The sequence below is a fragment of the Lineus longissimus genome, chromosome 18 (assembly GCF_910592395.1).
Source record: "Lineus longissimus chromosome 18, tnLinLong1.2, whole genome shotgun sequence".
NCBI classification, from domain to species: Eukaryota; Metazoa; Nemertea; class Pilidiophora; order Heteronemertea; family Lineidae; genus Lineus; species Lineus longissimus.
The window spans coordinates 11,986,458-12,007,448 of record NC_088325.1 but is presented as its reverse complement, the minus strand read 5'-3'; the positions used below and the strand labels follow the sequence as shown (position 1 = coordinate 12,007,448).

Genomic DNA, 20,991 nt, shown 5'->3' with positions numbered 1-20,991 from the left:
GTATTACTTTGCCCTAAAGCCATCTCATTATTTTCTTATCTCATAATGTCATCAGTATTAATTCAGTTTCATTCTATCTTCATTATTATAGATTAGAGTTTGTTGCGATACGGAATGTTATTAATTATCATTAGCAGGGGTGGATCTAGATTCCAATATTTCTGTTTTATGCCAAGTTCTCATAATTCATTGTTGTTTCCCGAGCACTTTTCCCTGGTGGTCCAGTTTTACTGATTTGCAGGTTCTGTTTTTACAGCCTATTTCTGAATTTTGAGAAAGATTTCTCAATAAATGACAATGTAGTAGTGGAGCTGCAACCCTCCCTCAAACATGACCCTTCACTGATCTCTGCAGTTTATAACTCGGGGCGGGGGGACCCTACATTGATCTTTCCATCTACTCTCTGAGGGACAGGAGATGTTGACATTGTGCTATCCACCTTACCTTATCCGACTAGTTGAATTATGAATAAGGTCATACCTACCTCAGCTACCAAATAATTCCAGCAGAGACATTGGAGTTATCACCGTGTGTAATCATCCCGTATGAGATCAGAATAACAAAATACTTCAGGGAATGTGCTCATCAAATGAAGAGGTGAGCTAGTGCTTCTGAATGAAGACAGCTCCCTTCTTTATGTTATCCCACATTGAGCTTTAGCATCATGATATGTCTTAATAGAGATTGGGGTTCCATTGACATTGGTCTATCTGCCATTCATAAGGTCAGTCATCTACCTCAGCTACCAAATACTTCCAGCAGTGACATTGAGAGATATCACAATGCAGTTCATTGTGACTATAATCATCCCATATGTGATGAGAATAAGAGAATAGTTCAGGGAATATGCTGATCAAATTAAGAGGAGAGCTGGTGCTTTTGAATGAAGACTGCTCCTTTCTTCATGTTTCCGTACATTGATCTTTAGCATCTGAACCCTCTCTCAATATCTGATCAAGGTAATGGAATTCCATGACATTGGTCTTCAATTCAAAAGGTCATTAAAAGATCACTTTGACCTTGTCAGAAGGTGTTCTTTTCACCAATGTTCCACTGAAGCACTAAGAGCGAAGGTTCCAAAATAGTGTTGAGCTCAACGAGAATACTTCATCATAACATAAACTAAGGCTTCATCTTAAGATTGGATTAAGATGACAACCATACATTGTACATGTACCATCAATTGTCAATCCATCACTAAGGTATTGATCAGTTAAGACCCGTGTCCCACTATCCTAATTCCTTCTACGTACGTACCATTATTGATAAAGGATTTTGGTCCCCTTCACTGATGCCATTTAGAATTTGTATGCAATGATAGTATCAGAAGGATAGACGTCACCTATTCTTCATGCTTATTTCCATTTCTACACTATCACCTGAATATCGATAGGGAATTGTCTGGTGATACCTTCCTGATATAACAAAACCTGATGTGGATAATACGTTGACAAGTCGAGAGTAATTTGGGTGTATTGGTAATATCTGTATAGGATCGTCTATTCTTTGCCTTTTCTCAATTACACAATATATTACTTCCCCTTATGCTTCTATAGAAGCGATTCCTTATCCTTATTCATGGTCTATAACTCTGACATTGGCATCATGATGTCTGGTACCTTGTAGCTGACATATTGTTAGCCTTTTGTCATTTGTGGTCTTTGTCAAAACTAAGGGTACGGATGTATCCGCAATACTTTACATAAGCCCCATCATTCTGCCTCTCCCTGAATATCAAACAAGGATTCCAATGTATTGGGTTTCCTAGGAGTCTTATTTACTGGCTATTGTTATATCCCATCTCCACAAAGCATTGTCAAGGCATTTGGGTTCACATTGGAAGAATCGCTCTTCTTGGTATTATCGGCTTTAGGTCTGGTACGATAATGTTTAAGGATACCATTCAACATGTTCAATACAAACAGTTATAAGAAGCAATTTCAAAGATGTATGTTCAAGAAGCTTCATTTCAGTTTATTTGACCACTGTTCCTTTTGACATGTTTGAAAGTAATGAATTGCAATTGGTGCCAATATATCAAGTCAGTATATGCACACATTGAAAAAGGATCACCTTAGAAGGAATCGATCTTGATAACAGCTTGCCTAGTCTCACATTGGCAAGTCAATGCTGTAAGTATTTGAGCCTCAAACTTCGCTTTGGACCTTGTCCCATTGTCCATTCCAATCACACCCCTTACATCAACCAGTTTGATACATTATATATGAATGTAACTTAAAACATGCTAAACAAAGCTCTCCAATTGCCATCAAAGTCAATTATGCATGGCTGTGTGTCACCTTGACCACCTCCTAAAGGCAGTTGGTCCATAGCCTACTGCTTATTTTCATTTTGGACGAGAGCATCTACACTTTGCCGATTTTGAGGTAATGAATAACCCTGCAAAGCTGATTTAGGTATGCCATGAGGCATTAGGCAACTCCATCCGTCATGGTTAAGGATCATAGAAGCTGCAGGCGTGAAGCCAGTCAGTGCCAGCATTGTTAATGCTGGGCAGTTGCATGAACCTTGATAAAACATTGATGAATGCTGATGAAGACTGTGACCTGTGTAAGTCTGTGGCTAATGTCCAGTCTGGCACCAATGCTAGGAAAGGGGCATATAATGCACCTCCTTGCTGCAAACAGAAGGAAGAGAAAATGATGTCAAATGTATGTGGTATCTAGTACTGTGAAGAAAAAAAAGCTTATTTGAACCGGTGTCCAAGTTGTCGCTGCTGTACAACACATGTAGTGTTGCCCTGATTTCGGAGTTGTGTCAAAGACCCATTCAATCTACTGACTCGTGCTGTGTTAGATTCGCTCCCTTCCTTTTGAATCACTAATAAAACTCATCTTTCCTATGTTCACCCAACCAAAATTCAGTATGAAAAAGTCCATTATGAATAAAACTCAAAGTGAATGAAAAGAAATCATGAGTACTCAAGCATAAAAGTGATACTTTGATGATATCACATACGGCACTGATAGCGTGCATCTTCAGAAAGCCAATTAAGGTATGATAGAATATTTTCTGTGAGCGGCAATATACAGTTAGGAAAGCCTGACATATTACTATAATAATGTTAACCATTTTGAGGCTGAGACAGCAGGTATAGGGAGGAATGTACTGAGCACCGACTGCCCAATACCGTAGAGAGTGGAGACGCGTCCTTGCACAACTGACGTAGACAAACACGTCCTGTTGCCACAGTGAGTGAGTGAGCAAGTGTGTGACCAGTTGGAGGAGGATACATAATATGGAAGGTATTCTTAGTATGTTTGCTCTTCTACTAGAGGCATCATGAAAAAAAGGAGAGAAAAAAGACCTCCACACATCTATTATTTATTAAGTACATGTAGCGGAGTGCTATTTTTTGCACTGGGATTTAGCTGTTATCTTCTGCCCCCTGCCTTATTCCCATGCCTCCCCTTCCCAATACTTCACATCCATCCTTTATTTTCCCAATTGTCTATCATCGCTCAGGAAACAAGTCACAAGTCTTGATATAAATTCTATTTCCGCGATCTCGTGTCTAGCTGACCTCCAATCCAGGGAAGCAACACCAGATAATCACACCACAAGTGTAAGGCAATACGCCCTCACGACGTCTTGACAAGTTACAGATGTAATTTGGAGTAGGTATGTCCATACAATATCTTCTACTTCCATACCGAATGTCATTCCATACGTGACATTCTCAGTGACTTCCTGTAAGGTTGTCGTTCCATGGCTGGGCTAATTAGCCAGGGATCAAGCTATCATGTGAACCGTCCATTTCATTCTAAGCTGGATGCAAATACTATTGCATTCTATGAGGAATATGGACTTGTTAAAGATGTCGTCAACCGAATCTTGAGTTTTAAGTGGTAGTTAAAGATAATGATAATCTGCACCATATATATGTACCATATAGTATATGCAAATATTCAAAATGTACTTATTATTCTTGTAGACCTTGTTTAGTGTGACATCATAACAGAGCCATAGAGTTGAGGTTGTTGTAACAGTAGCTCGCTCGCTGATAGCTAGCTTCGTCCAAGTTATATGAAAAGTAGAGGTGGTGAAACTGATCCATGTTAATTAACCCAAGGGGTCTTTCGGTAAGGACTCTCTTTCGTGATCGGGTTACAATAACTGTCTGCTATACTGTCTGTCCACACTCTCGCTAGCTCTAAATGCTTATTTTACGCAAAAGAGACTTCAGAGCCTTTGGATTTCAAATTTGTTGATGAGAAAAGTTGCCAAATTATCAATTCATGGCTATTATCCTTTCCACAATGAATTAGATGAACTGTCGTGAGAAACGTATTTCGAGACAAAAAGGAAAACTTCCTATTCCAGTCTGTCATTTCAAACAATTTTAAAAACGACAATTCTAATTTCCATATGTTATCTTGAGACAATGCGCCCAAGATTTGCAATTCCATTAATGCGATAGCTTTGTTTTATTTACTCTTTCAAAAGAGGATGCATTGAAGCATTTCCATTGTGATGAGATGAGCTGTCGATCAACCTCTTTCTGCGTCTGTGGAACACTGCACAAGAGATCTTGCTGCATGATTTAGAAGGCAAAGGAGAAGCAAGAGGATTCAGCTTTGAGAGATCCTAGTTTAATAGATAGTGCAATACTTCCAATTACAAGTTGGAAGAGAAGGCGGTGAGATCAAGGACCAAGCATGTACATTCAACACAGCGCAGCTGAGATTTCCTGTGCATCATATGGGAATGGGAAACAAATCAATCGATCAACTGTCAAGCGAGAACATCAAGTGCCAATCTCATACTTTGAGCTCATTTCAAGTTTAATACAAACACAGTGTAAACAAATTGAGAGACCTTCTATTGATTTATGGACAGTAGTGGTGCAACATGCCAATAAAGATCTCTAACTTGCTCATAATTACTCTTCAGCGCATGATAAAGCACTGCAGTGTCTTATAGCTGTTAACGTTCCAACGACGTAGCCTCGCCAAATGTGATTGGATAGGCATCATTGACATCACAACATGATTTGTAACGCATCGCTGATCTTAGTTGCTTCCTGGAAGAAATCTTGCTAACATAACACAATGGTATAAATTTGACCTACATCTACCCAAGTTTATTTCTTTTAATTCTTAAACTGGGATAAAATGGTTCCCCTCTGTCTTTATAAGGAAGTTTCAGAAAATGTAGCAGAGTATAAGAACTGTTGTTACTACTTGCACCGCTACTCTTCTCATGACAAGCACAGCAAAACATGCATCATTTGTCAAGCCTAAGCATGCAGGAAACCAGTAGAACATCTAAAGGGTTAAATCAGTAAATATCCCTTACTTCCTTCCTTACTTCCTTACAGCAATCAACAAAATACATCCAGCAACATGTGTTACTTAGATATTCTTATAAAGACCAGAGGTGAACTTCCTGGCCGAAAGCTAAATCCAATATTCAACGAACTTATCGAGTTGCTCCCAAATGGCTGCCAAGTGAAGCTAATTCCATGTTCTATTTGGGGCCGTGCTTTATAGACGCGATAGAAGCTGGATGATATGCGGCACGATGCCGACTGAAGAAAGAGTGGTGGTGCTTTTTGTCCTTTGGGTATCATTTTAGATGAATCCTTGGTATCAGAAGTGGCCTTGGAACATGGCATGTGTGCTATTTTATGGTTTGGCATTTAGATATATTGTTCATTTTCATGTTAGGTTTGTTTGAATGACTGGTTGATGAACGCCAGAGGTGTATTGACACAGGCTGACGCTCTGCCCTTCTTCGTCACTTATGGGTCTTGCTGCCGCACTTGTACTATTGTGTTGGCCATTTAGGCTTGTTAAGAAAGGCCTAACTTGATAAGTAAGCCCTGCACATGGCCGTATTTAGCAGGGGAAGGGTTGAATAGTAAAACCTACGCTGAGCCAATGTTCAATTTCCCATCTTGCTGGATTATGCCGAGCCTTCATCAAACATTAATCCTTTGAATGTAGAGGGGAATGAGACTGTAAGGAGATTACTCTTGGCTCAACTTCCGTCAATGTGGCTGTTTATCTAATAAACAATCTCACATCAAATGTAGCACAAAATAAATTGTGATTACTGCCACAGGATTCCACTGCGTTTGAATGATCTGTCTCCATTTGATGCAACAATTGACTTTCATCATGCAGAAACCATTTCAACTGAGTTGGCAGAAACGACTAATTTAAATGTGCGCTCATTTGACGAAAACTTTTGATAATTTCTCGCTAAGTTGAGATGGAACAAGGAAAGGAAGATGCAGCAATGATTGGGATACAGATTTGATTTTCTATTTTGGGTACATCGTCAGAGATCGGCATCACACACCGGATCATAACTGTTTTTATTGGCAAATGCAGCAACAAAATAAATTGTCATTAATACCAAACGATTTCACTGGATTTATGGTATCTGATTGCAATTTATGCAACAATTGATTTCTCCAGAGAGTGGAATTGAGTGATTTTGACAAATGTTTGAAGAAAAGCTCCACAACTAAAAGTTTCATCCATGTAGTATGGGTTGTCACGTTCTTGAAGTCGATTTTCTTCTACATTCTCCTTCTCATTCATTAAACACTTGCAAATAAGAGACTTTAAGCTACATGTGATGATTATCACATTATCAAACATACAAGAGGTTTCTTATGCTAAATAATAGGATTGCTATTTGCAACTTCCTCCTTAACTACCAAAGTAGCATTTTAAAGTCATGATGTGGGTCGATCAGTTTTATACTTATTTGAATCTGACGTTAGCTTTAAGCTAACATAACTGTTATTTACGAAGCCTCCTTAACGATGCTGAGAGATTACAGACATGCAACGTTGACATCAAAGGTTGAGTGGGAAGGATAATCATCACAAATGTCAGTGGGAATGGGGGATATGACGGCAAGAGAGAATTTTTACAGTAAGGTAGAGGATTTTGATCGGAACTGAGTCAGACAGTAGTCACGTGCGCATAAAGCTGAAGTTTAAGTATTTAGGCTACAGGACTGAGAATCATTCAATCTTAAAAACGTTGCGAAAGATCATGATGTATGCATCTCAACTTTGTAACTTTTCATGTCTATGAAGCTGGCACGCCACTTCAACTATTGTGCTTGCTGATAACAGATGTACTCTACAGACAATGCTATGCTCCAAGAAAGCTTGTATTTTTAGTCATTGAAGAATGGCAACTTCAGAGCCCACGTACCTTTTTAGCTCACCTCTTAGCAGAGGTCCGTCGTCGTCGTCGTCGTCGTCGTCGTCGTCGTCGTCGTCGTCGTCGTCGTCGTCGTCGTCGTCGTCGTCGTCGTCGTCCGTCGTCCGTTAGCAGGGCACGTTTCGTAACTGTTAGAGCTATTGAGTTGAAACTTGGTACACATGTACCCTTATGTAATGACACCTGGGAGACCAAGTTTCGGTCCGATTCGTTTCATGGTTTGGCCACCAGGGGGCCAAACGTTAAAAGTGAAAATATGCAATATCTCCCTTAATAGTAGTCGGGAAATTTTGAAAAAAATATGGTAGGTACTTCTAGCAAAGGTGCATCATATATCCTCCGGGTTTTTGATTTGACCTCCTTTTCAAGGTCACAGAGGTCAAATGGTGTAAATTAGCCGTTAGGATGTAACGATGGCACGTTTCTAAACTGCAATGACTATTGATACCAAATTTGTTACACATTTACCCCTTAGTCAGGTGATCTCAGGGACCAAAGTTTGGTCCAATATGATTCACCACTTGACCACCAGGGGGCAAAATCCAAAAACCTTAAAAATGTGATTATTCCTTAACTTCTTGCCCGATTGCCACCAATTTGATATCATGGGTACATCTAACCACCATACAGTATATGTCACACAGGTTTTTAATTTGACCTTCTTGTCAAGGTCACAGAGGTCAAATGGCGTAAATTCGCCGTCAGGCCGTAACTATGGCACGTTTCTTAACTGCAATGACTATTGATCACAAATTAAGTACACATGTACCCCTTGGTCAGGTGATCTCAGGTACCGAAGTTTGGTGCGATCTGATTTGCCGTTTGGCCTCCAGGGAGGGGGCCAAATCCTAAATTCTTCAAAATGCCATTATTTCTAGTAATGACTTGCCCGATTGGCACCAATTTTATATCATAGGTACATCTAATTCTAACAACCATTCAATGTGTCACCCGGGTCTTCTTTGATTTGACCTACTTTTCAAGGTCACAGAGGTCGAATGTACTGTAAATTGGCCATTTTGGGGAAATTGTAATTGCTTGGACCTACATCAAACCTAACACTACATGACACAATACCATGCTCTTTATCCATCTTTCCTCCAGATGAGGTGAGCACAATGGCCCTGGCTATTTTTATTACATTCATGATGTTATGGAAAACAAAAGACCTAATGCGAGTGAAAAAATATCAGCAGCTTATGAAAACACCACCACCCCCCCAATCCAAAGAAATAGTCACTGATGCCAGTTACCTCTAATAGGGGCGATGAGGCCTTTTGGGCTCTGTGAAGATTTCTTCAATCACAAGCTACTCTCTATTAAGGACACCTTCGGGACTGGCAAGTGTGGTCCTTAATAGAGAGGTGTCCTGATTAGAGAGGTCAAATTGAATAGAAAATACCAATTTTGGACCAAAACTAGTGTCCTCAATAGAGAGGTTGTCCTTAATAGAGAGGTGTCCGCTAGGGGAGGTTCCACTGTACTTACATCTTTTACTGACGTTTAAGTTGACAAAAAACTTATAATGCTTCACAGGTAAATGCTGAGCAAGAAAAAAACACAAGCTCCTTAGATTTTTTACTAACAAACTTAATAAAAAAACTTGTAATGGTTCCCAACTAAAAGATGCTGAACAAGAACAAAAATGGCCTTCTTAAGTGTCTTCGTCCTGACAGACTTAACCCTTGTTTCCTTAACGTTATGGCTTGAAGTGGTACCAACATATGGATCTGCTCTAAACGATTTTACAAACAATACAGCCGGTAGCTGACACACTGCTTGATCGATCCCAAAGTGCAATTAACAGCCAACCGCGATGACAAGGTAGAGCCAGCAATCGACTCCCCTGCCTCAGGCTTAGACCCACGATGAGACATTAGCAACAAAGGACCTGATATCCTTCTACTATGTCAGCACTTTGTCAAAGTGGTTGGTATCATCCGTGTCCTATTCGGTCGATCAACCAAAGTTCTGCTATAGATCTCGGGGTAGGGCGCTTTATCTGTTATTTCACGTTATAGATGTAGGTAGCATTGTCATTGTCCTTGTTACTAAAAGATGTCTGGAAATCAGTCTATTAGCAACAGTTAACTAATAGTTGGGATGCTGAGAGCCCCTAGGAGGTATTATAGAATGAACAGCACCATGCCTTATTCTTTCAAGGTATGTTAGTTTACAATGGTCACGCAGTTTCATCCTGATAACTCATAATGATCGAGTTGATTGAAACTTTGCAAACAACAATCACAGTTGGACCACAAAGTGCGGAATAAATCGCCAAGAAATGTCAGAGTTAATGAAGCGATATCTTAACACTCGTTTATTAATCCTCCTCGGGCACCACATCACAATATGAGATACCTGGGGTTCACAATGACATGAACCACATAACAACAAAGGATGGCATCTCAATATCCTGTTGTACCGGACAAATTCCAACATCACTCATTTCACCGATTTGTGAATCTGCCCAACGGCACAAGTTGTGATCTTAAATCGAGAAGTGTCACAAAGGATGGATATGCTTGAGGAGAGTAAGGTATAGTTTAGTAGTGTGTTCAAGCAAGGTCCCCAGATTACTTTGATATATCTAATATGACCCCCTGGCACAAGTTTGGAGATCCAAAAGGAGTGGCACTATAATCCATTTACTAGAAAATGGCTCTCAGATTTTGGTTAATTTTACAAGGACAACACTGCAGTTGAACAAAATTAATTGATGGAGGTGAAAGTTCCAAGTCTTTAGTAGAGTGGAACTTCCCTTAGGAGACCCCTCACTCATAAAGACACTCATTAAGGACACTAGTTTTGGTCTACAACTGGTTGTTGCCATCCAATTTGACCTCTTGAATCAGGACACCTATCTTTTGAGGACAGAACCTGTCAATCCGGAGGGTGCCTATAATAGAGATGTTCTACTTTATCTTAAGACACTAAGCTGGCCAACCTCAGACAAATCAAGACCAAGGTCCTGTGTCTTTAGGAAAGGACATCAGCCGAACGTCACAAATTGAGGATGGCCTCTTGAAGAAAATCAGCCCACCTTATCAAAGTCGATCTCGGATATATCTCTGCTTTCCTTGCGTTATCAATTAGTTTCCCAGGAGCAGGGGTGCCTGCTGTTGCCCCTAAAAGAACATCAGCCACACCTCATTCAAACCGATATCCGCAATATCCATACTGTCCTTGGATTAACAATTTGAGTTGATTGGATGTGCCTCACCTGGCCTAATGGAAATAGATTATCTGTATCTATAATGGGATGCTGCGGGCGAATAAACCAGGTACTCTACACGAGATTGTATCATTTATGGTGTTTCAGAAAAAATATGACACTTGAAATAAGTCCTTTTTGCCTATAGTTCCTATAAACGTGGACCATAGCTACCATCATCTTGTCTTGAACTTGAAATCCTAAAGCAATTAGAACTCCTTCAAAATGAAGTGAATACCCATGTACTATCTGGGAGGCTGTTCTCTGAAAAAAATAAAGAACAGACTCCCACTCCTGAAATTGGCATTCACTTTGTTTTGAAAGAGTTCTCATTGCTATAGGATTTCAAGCTCCAACCAAAATGATGGTGCCTATGGTCAACCCTTAAATACAGTAAACGGCGGGATGTGCAAGAAGAGAGAAACGAAAACGATTGGTGAAAACTGTGACGAAGTGTTATAAAGTCTTCAGTTCCCACCTTGAAAAAGTTCCCAATTAAAGTATTTTGTAGGCTGTATGATCCTGGTAATATTGTTTTGCATTTCCTGGTGAAGAATTTTCCTCCCATCAGTTTCATTAATCCAATCCATATGGCTCGTCTTCAAGAACACGTTTTTGGTCCTAAAGGTCAAAATCATCTAATTCAGATAATAGACAGCAAAATCTTTCCCAGATTGAAACTGTCCATTCCGTAATTGCTTATTAACGATCTACCATTGTCCCATAAGATAATAAATCTACTTCCCAATATCATTTACTCTCGATAATAGTCATTATGGATTGCTCATTGTTCGTTAAAAAAGTTGTTAATGTTGTCAGTAACCAATTATCCCGCAGCTACCACTTCTCGTAATGGAATTGGTGTGATTGCCGTAGCTTTCTCCAATGATTAAGGAGTCTACCAATTTTCATCAAAATGAAAGGAACTTAGACAAAAATTGACTGGAAATCTTCTTCTTTATGCATCGATGATACATTTTCCAGATATGTACAATTATTGAAAGTAATACATCAGAGAAACAGAAATAGGTCCAACAACAATTCGATTATGTGACCCTTCACAGCAATACCAAGTGCAAATTGCTCTGAGCTTGGCAGGCTGAGGTTTTTCATTTCACTGTTGTCTGCCTTTTGTGAAACCTGAGTACATCAACTTCTTCCATTATCTCTAGGTGTCATTTAGGCTCATCTTCTTACATTCACTGGTTTTCCTTTGTCACATCCTTTTCTCTATTCAATCAGCGTAGGACCCAGGGTCCTATTGGAAAGTAATGATCATATTTTTTATCATGGTCATAGGAAAGTTGACAGGTTCACAGAAAAAGATATTTTTTGAAAGCAAATGCTCTTTTTTAATCTTCTTTCCTTTTCAAACACATCTAACTCTGTTAGGAAAGATATTGTTCAATTCCTTTCAAGTAGCCAATATATGTTTTTTTAGAAACATAAAATGTCAGAGTCCCTGAGAATTTTCTAATTTGTTCCTCATTTCTTCGCTTTGCAGTTCATCAACACTAATCTTGGAGTATTTCTCTGCACTATTTGGACTATATCACTGTGACAACACCATCCTGACAGCGCATTAACAAGGCCAAGAAGGTAAGCTACTTCCTTACACACTTAAGCCCCCTCTCCTCTGACAGCATATGGCACCGACAACTTTCCTCCTCCAACTTTCTTTGGCGACGCCTCCAGATCCTGCCAAGAGTAACAACCATGTTACTCTTGAGGTCCCTTTCCTCAGCTGTTCCTGGCTGGGTCATCCTCTTTAAGACCCGTCCTATAAGATTCGATTTGTAGGTGTTCTTGTTTGCTGTAGTCTGTGGGAAGCGTTTGGGTATAAAGGTTGCCAGCTGTACATCCCAATAGTTTAACTGGTTTCGATACTGTATTTATACTATCATTGCTAACATATTTAAGGTATTGCTTTTTCAATTGTTCGACATGTTCGAAATATGGTCACGGCATTATGTTGTTCACAACTTTTTCCAAAAGCCACGTTGTTAAAAGCTGTTACTTCTTATACTCCAAATGAGCATTGAATACATCCACCACAGCAGTGGATCACCAGCCTGGATGCTCAATCACTGCAATCGCCATGCAATCACTGACCATATGTATTTGTGTCCATTACCAGGCATCAGTTTATTGACTGCCATGCTCATCAATTGACTACCAACTCAGCGAACCGGAATATAAATTGTTTCTATGTCACCTAATTCGTCTAGACAAATTGATCTATCAATAATAGGGATTGTCATCACAGGGTTTTAATTTATCATAGGAGAAATGGTTCCATTGCGGGCACCTGCAGTGGCCCCTGCAGATGCGATGTTCTCGCCTAAGATATCGCGTTGATTGATAGACATCCTCCACGTCATTAATAACCTCACATGCTGTGAGTATTTTATCGATCAATCAATTTGTCTAGACCAATTAAATGATACAGAAACAATTTGTATTCTGGTCTATTAAGTTTGATACTCTATTGACGGCTGAGCAAGTCATTACTTGTACCTCCACCTGGCGTGACTGACACTAATTGATTTGGCCAAGGGATAAGACTTTTGTGCTAGTAGAGTCTTCTCCAGCTAAGAGCTTACTTTGTTCTATTTTTCCTTTCTACACTCATAGAAATGAAGGGTTGCTCCTCCCCCCAAACCCATACACTGAAACAACCCTGCAACTTTGTTTAGGAGAAACAGTCCTGTTACCTGATATTCTGATTATGATACCCAACATTAGGAATAAAAAAGTGATGGGTCTTTAACTCAGGAATTTTACCTTTTAAGGCGATTTAGAGATACTAAATGCAGCAAATAGCAAAGAATTAAAACTCTATTATGATTCATCACTATGGCCTTTGAAGTCAACTTCCAACCATTTGTGGTTATATTTAGAAAAAAAATGTACACTTTGAACATCAATCTTAAATGATTGTAGATATGGCAATGCAATAACTTTTAATTCTCTTTTGATGGAGACATAGGTACTATGGAGATGCAGGATAGAATATTTGAAGTTATTTTGAAATGATGTGAAATGAGAAATGTGAAATGGACATTTGGAATCATGGATGTAAAAATTTCGTAAAATTCAATTGATGTGGGATGTGGAAATGATATGCCTGCTCTTTTGATAAAGGACCTGGTTGGGCCAGCATGACCACTGTTTGATGGGTAAACCCAACATTTGATAAAGACCCTAGTCTTGGTGAGACAGAAAACAAATCACATGTATAATGACAGTGTTCCACAGAGAGAGATCTCATGGTGTTTCAGGACAATTTCCATTCATAACAAATCGGTCTTTTGAGGACAAAGTCACAACCACTATGCTGGATGTGAACTCTTCAACTTGGTTCGAGGACAACTTCGTCTTTCTGATATAATAAAATATTGTTGAGAGTTTCTCATCTGCATTGTTATGTCATGTCTTTAAACATTAACACCAAGTGATATTCTAAACTGTTACTAGAACACCAAGTAATGTCCTTGGTGGTTGCTAGAATGTCGTCCAGCCATTTGGCAACAAATGCTGTCAATAAACGATAGATCTTGGTATCACCTCTGCAAATTAATTCGCTATGTCATGCATGCTACCAGTGGCTTCAACTCCAGAGATGTTGCTTTGAGCGCGAGGGTTATGACCTCAGCTAATCTAATCAGTGTTGGACAACGACTTGGCAGATTATGGGTTTCTCTATGTGTGATTTTGTAATGCATTAGGGTCTAATTTGGTTGCAAAGTATTCATTACAACAGCAAATATATGTAAGTCTAGTATGATTTGATGTTGACATTTACTTATAAGTCATTTGAGAAGGTTTCTCTAAGTGTGATTTTGTAATGCATTAGGGTCTAATTTGGTTGCAAAGTCTTCATCACAAATATATGTAAGTAGTATGATTTGATGTTGACATTTACTCATAAGTCATTTGAGAAGACGTACCAGTAGAAATGAACGTTGATTTTGTTATTTCCTTGCATGCTGCATCATTTAAGAGGCTTGTTTCTGCTCGTTTATGACCAAGATTGGTGCATTTACTGTATTCCTCTCATCCAGTAGTTCTGTCTTCCAGTCATGTGTGACCAATGCAATCAGTTTTAATGTCAAGTTATCTCACAAAATTTGTGATTGATCACCAGTATTGATTGATTGGGCTTAAGAGTTGAAAGACATTTGCGGTAATTTGACCCCTCAGCCCATTGTCAAAAGCATAATGGTGTCAGTCCCTTTCTCGAAAATCTCGGCATCAAATCTAATCAAGTAAAAGGCCATTTCTCTGCCTACCATGCTGAAAGGAATTTCTGGATGACAAGTGGCGACATCTGTGAAATAACAATGCTTGGCAGAATCAGAAGTCACACGATTGGATGAAAAGCGGCGACATTCGTGGACTGGCGACATATCTAATGCCTGGATGACTCTGCATTTTCTTCAGAATAGATTTTTGACATGAAACAAAGACACAACTGAATCTTGACATTTCACAATTTTCCACAAAGTGTGGGCAATGATATTTTAAGCTGGTTTAAGGATGTTGGCGGATTGAAATTGCATTAAATCCTATTTCACCATGTTCAAGATGTCGGTTAATTAACTCAGTTGAGTGATAAGCAGCTTATGGACCATTTATATTGACATTTCATTTGAAGGTTGATCCTCGTATTGAAAAGATTGTTGGGGCAAATTTTTGTGATTAAGTGTGTCAATTCCTCCAAGGCTTTTACTGTCTAAAGCAAAAAATGAGCAGTCGTAGATGATAGTGAATTTTTATATCGTACCTTTCCTTGTATTATCTACGGTTTCCAAGTGCTTTACAATCACAAACGTCTTTACCCAGCCTAACCAGAAACCTTTCTGGAGAACCATGGGCACCCACAGTTTAGCACACGGAAGGACATTTCAGGCCAGTTGAGAGTTACAAAGTGGCACCGGCTGGGTATTGACTCCGGGACCTGTGATCACAAGGCCAACGCTCAACAGTTGTGCCAGCGCTCTCCAGTTCTATGTCAACTTGGGAAGTTCAAGACCAGCAATGATATTGACTGTTTCATGACCCATGCCATTTCATGGTGATGGCAGTAACTGACATGCCATTTATCTTTAGCGTTGCCATGCTAGCTCATCTTCCACCTTCATCTTTAAGGCCATTATTTGCCCCAGGGGAAATGAGCAAGGTCACACAATTGCTGAAAATGTATTAACTAATGTACTGAATATGTACTGAGCCGGGTAATTGATTAGTTTCAATTGTGCAAGACGCCATCATTTCTCGTTAAGGTTTTCGAGGTGCAACAGCGTGTTATGACTATCCATTTCTGTAATTTTAGCAGGGTTTACTGCAACAAGTGGTATTTTTGAACCATTTGCTTGTGTTTGTAATATGGTCAATCATGTAGGATTGCTTTTGATTCCAACCTACTCTTGATCCAAGGCCACCAGTTGCCTTCAAAATCCAGTCATGATCATTTACGACAATCTAGAGAAATGTAAATGACCAATTTGGAACCAAAATCACTGTCCTCAATCAAATAGAGAGGGTGTCCTTCTTATACAGAGGTGTCCACTAAGAGAGGTTCTATGTATATGGTAGTTTTAAATTGTTTTCAAATTCCGTGAACATCTGCTCCCAGAAAAAAGCAATCTCGTGTGATAATGCAATCTAAGTAGAAATCCTATCGCAATAAAACACTAAAATGCCGTAAAAATGTCAAACAGGGCATGAAGAATCTCTTTACCAAAAAGTAATAGGAAATTCATTGTACTTAGAAAATTTACCTTAATAGAAAATGTATTAGACTTATCTAGAGGAATATAATAGTTTATCTTCAGCAAATTGATGCGAAGCTGGTGGCAGTTGAAATAGATTTGGTATCATTTAGACTTAGTAATGGGCTATATTGGAATCAATTTCAAATTTGTAAATTTCTTTTTGCGGGATGGCCTCCGTGGGACTATTTGTTATTGGGTAAGTAGGAAGATGTTACAGAGAGATTGGTTGAATTTATATGCGAGGAGTTAACGTTTATGGGCTGAGGCAGTATGGTTTGTGTCTGGGCAATTTGACCTTTGTCACTTACTCTAAGCTTTCTCCCAAGGAAGTTGGTATGTCTGCAGCTCATGTGCCCATGTGGTAGCTCTATCGAAATAAAAAAACTCAACTCAAGAAATCAGGAAAAGAGCTTTGGCACATTTGAGAAGCAGTTGTCAATTTCATCCTTGATTATTTTGAAATCGCTGATTCAATTTACTGTCGATTAGAATAAAATTTGAATTGGAATGACAGGTGATGGTAAGTGACAGGCGCGTCACTCTAATTGAAGAAACTCGAATTGAATAACTAAATCGAACTCGACTTGTTTAAGCGTGGTATAGAAAACATAACCCTGAAAGTGACAGGTCTAATTTGAGTATGAAGGAGCAGCAGTTTTAGCTGTCGCTGATTTTACTGCAAATTCGTATTTTGCATTTCTTTCTTTTGCAATGAAAATGATTTTTTTACTGTGGTTCGGTTTGATATCATCATTATCGTTCAAGTGCACCGCAGACAGCCTCAAGCTTCCTCCAACCCACCCTATCCCTGGCCCAGGTCCTCAATCTGTTCTTCTTCCACAGTTAGCCTCTTCCAATCTTCTTACACTAATCGGATAATATGACAGATAGGACGTTTGCTGGCATATCCACCTGATGTTGAGCATGATCTGAAAACAAGATGTTACCAAAGCATTGATGGCTGATCAACTCCCAATGACTCTGCCTGCTTCCTTTCAGGGTCTTGATATATTAATGTGCTCTCTTTAACCTTGCCTGATTTATGTATCAATCACAGAGAAAGTTCTGTATTAATCTTTAAGTTAAAAGATTTATATAGATTTTTAACTGTGATTTGTCTCACTATTGAATCAAGATTCGGCACAAATCTTTTCAATACACAATCTGTCAAACCCTTTGCCTCAATAATCTCACAGCACTTTCTTGCATTACAATGACCTCATGGGTTTCCAGAGTCCACACATGCACAGATTATCTCGAACAATTCTCTTCGAAACCTAACAAAACTTCACCTCACAATGATTACCTTTTACCAGCAAAAGATCCCATCCCATCTCAATTGAAAACATTGGATTTTACACAGATTCTCTCAGGCGATTTGACCTCACCCATGACAGATTGCTCTATAGATTTAAAGAATTGAACCTCTAATCCAAACTGGTTTTCGATCCAAGAACCTGCCCTTAAAAACCAATCATTGCGCTTAATGTTTATTGAAGCTGAACAAGAGTTGATCGCAATGGGGCTGTAGCCTATTGATTCCATTTTAAGGTTAATGGCATCGAGGAATGAACTCTGATGGATTTAAACAGAAAAATATGTGACATTCTCTTTGGGGAATCTATCATCTTTCTTTAGTTTATTGCACATTTCATGAAAATTTGTGTTTGCAAGGTGCACAGAAGTTCCCCTTGTCATGTTGTCAGTGTATGAAGTGAGTGAACTGATGGCTGTAGTTGTGCGCCCTCGGGGTGTTGGACCTGGTGAGGCTCTTCCAATTATTTGCAGAAAATCTTTTAAATAGACCCTAAACTGTGTGGGATGTTGGCGGGAGCCCCTATTTCTGAGATAGAAGAATCTTTAAGCTGGAGTCCTGGAACTCCTCCTGCAAAGTAATTCTTTTGTGCTCATACACAACAAGTATGGTGTCCTGGCAGAAGTTCCTCTCATTCCCTCTTAGAGTTAACTCTATCGACTTTCCCCTTCCATACATGTACATTGTCCTAACCACATCTAAGATTTTCAAGAAATTGATTTGCTTAAACATGCTTAATAGTGTGTGAATCGGCATATGGAAAAGCAGATGCAAGCTGTGAAAATCAATGCTTTTAATCAAAATTCCACTTAACATGCTTAAGAGCAAAAGCAGCCTTTCCCCCTGTTCGAAAAGCATTTATCATGGGGTGAAAATTCAGGATCGCAGATTCTCAATAATTGACTTGATGTTTCACTAGAATAAAGCACACGGTGTTATGTCAGTGACGTCATGTTAATCATGTTAATGGTTAATGAGTCTTTTAGACGAGGGATAGAGGATATTTTCCTGTTCCTGTTGACTTATCATATTAAACCTTAGTTTCCCTCTCCTTATATGTGGATATGGCACAGATTTCATTGGCAGTATCACCGCCTATGCTGTAACTACCGAACCTTTCAGCATCTCTAGGGAGAGCATTTGTTTACCCATCCACCACCACAGTTCATTAGTCAGATAATTTCAATCAAAATCCCAATGAAAGGAACTCATCAAACCCCAACAGTCTTTCCCTGAACGTACAATCATTAACCAAACACTTGTCTTCAAAAGAAAGGCTCCTATTTCCCATCAAATTGATTCAAGTTGTGCCATGTGATCCATAGGCAATTAGCAGAAGCAATTTACAAATAGTGTTCTGTTTGGTCGATATATTGGAGCCAAAGGAGGAATAGAATTAAGATTGCAAAATTTACTTTGTGGGCAATTCAATCAGGTCTTTGATTAGTTTATTTAGTTCCTGAGGTAACATTACATTCGGTTAGGAAATGCAATACATGTGCAGGGTGTACATGGGTACAATAGTGTGATTTCGACAAAAGGGGCTACAGAAATGTAAAAGTGACGGTATGACCAGGAGGTGCCTTTCATCCCCAACCTTGTCGTAGTGAAAATGTTCAGGAAACAGAACAATGTCACATGTATCACGAAAGAGTTTCCTTTCTCCTAACAACACCAGTGTCATACATCCCTCCACCAGCAAGAAGAATATCAACCTGGCACCAATTGTTTCTCAAGTATATACAATGACTGCTGCATCCTGAACTGAGCAAGTAATGATCTTTGCCTCTCGACCAACCAGCACCAAATCCATTGATACGGCAATAAACTGGTCATATATATGCATGGACTCGTACCGATAACATTTATCCAATCACAGACGCATTACCCTTGTATCTATTGGCAATATATCAATTAGTCTAAGGGGTTGTTGTAAAGTTGGTGCAATTATGTACCAATTGAGATACGATGTACAGTTTGGTGTGTAAATGATACAATAGTTGTAGAATGTTGTTACATTGCAAGGAGCTGATTGATCGATCATTACGTTTTACCTTTTATTTCAGGAAATAATTGAAGACTATGAATTCCTTATAATCCTTGCTCCTTTCAAAAGTATCCCTCGAAACTTTCTTAAAGCCTAAATGTAACCCTACAGATTGATTTCGGATGTCAACTTGTCAACATGATTATCAAATCACCACAACATGTAAGATTTGTAAGGAAAGGTTGGAGTCCACTACATCATTCACACCTCTACCAGTGCTTACCTCCAGACCGTAATGATTTTTGTGCCCTGCAATGAACCAAGGAATCAAGAGACCTCGGTATGTTCAGCCTCAACCGATTGACCCTTGCCTGACTTTGTTACTTCTTATCTAAGTTACTTCCTCTTAAACCATGATCTTCACATGTCCAGAATGGTTCTCATTGGCAATCCAAGGGAGGTTCAACATAGAATGTTGCCACCGAAAAAGTTATATCGGAAAAATAAGTCCATCTGTCCCCTCAAAAGATCCCGACGCCCCTCTCATCCAATTTGAACCACCGAACCAAAAATAACAAATGTCATTGGAGTGTGAAGAACTAGCCATTAGCGGGCTTGTCACTGCGTTGATCATATCTTGAAGTGGGCCGTCCTATCTACTGAGTTATCACCACGATAGTGAATTTGTCAAGAAGCCAACATCCATTACTAGGCACTATCTTGTCTTCATGGTGGGTTGTTTAGCTTCCTAACGTAGATCTTACAGGAGATGGTGGCCAAGTAATAATGATTCGTTGGCGCTGTTGTGGTTGCTTGTAGAATCATTTCTCAGCCATGTTCACAACACTGGTGCGTGGTGCCAATTCCACATAGGTTGTCTCACTAAACACCAATGGAAGAGTAATTTCACTCAAACACTCAGCAAGACACCGCTGGCTTTGCCTACTAGTTCCAGCCATACTGTGTCTGGTGATACAAACAGTACGTCCAGTTTGGTATCAGTATTCCCTGTAACCACATGGACTATTGTTGAGAAGTGATGAAATATGTCAACTTTCTTTCACTGAAGCTTGATACATTCAAGTATGCCTGTTACTCACTTTTCTTCATTGGTCAAATACTTCTTCAAACCAGCTTACCATGCTACCTTTTGATGACGCCCCGACAAATATTTATCATTGATGGTCAATTGCTGCGGCCTTTGATGGTGCAGAAGAAAAAATGAAATTGCTGTGTACTCAGTTATACCAACACTTCCAATATCACTATGGACTATATCCAATGAAAATGCCACCAATATCACCCAGCATCAAAAGCACTCTTTGGTAAAAAAATCCAATATAACGCTGACCCATCTCGCTAGATAAACGAACAGGTCACCCCAAACCTTTGGAAAAAAGTAAGCCTTTCCCAAAGTGGTACTTGTAGCTACTAGTTTTTGATGAATTGACAAGAAGCCATCACTTCTTTTTTTCTGAGGCATTACAGCC

General features: G+C 39.3%; 1 protein-coding gene across 5 annotated transcripts in view; it reads left to right on the top strand.

The window, feature by feature from the left end:
* LOC135502001 (kin of IRRE-like protein 1) overlaps window positions 1-20,991 on the top strand; it is a 289,676-nt gene that overhangs the window by 102,596 nt on the left and 166,089 nt on the right. For all 5 annotated transcript variants that reach the window (XM_064794418.1, XM_064794412.1, XM_064794417.1 and 2 more), the window contains one exon: window positions 11,927-12,021. The gene's annotated coding sequence lies outside the window, so the exon portion shown is untranslated. The remainder of the gene's footprint in view (window positions 1-11,926; window positions 12,022-20,991) is intronic.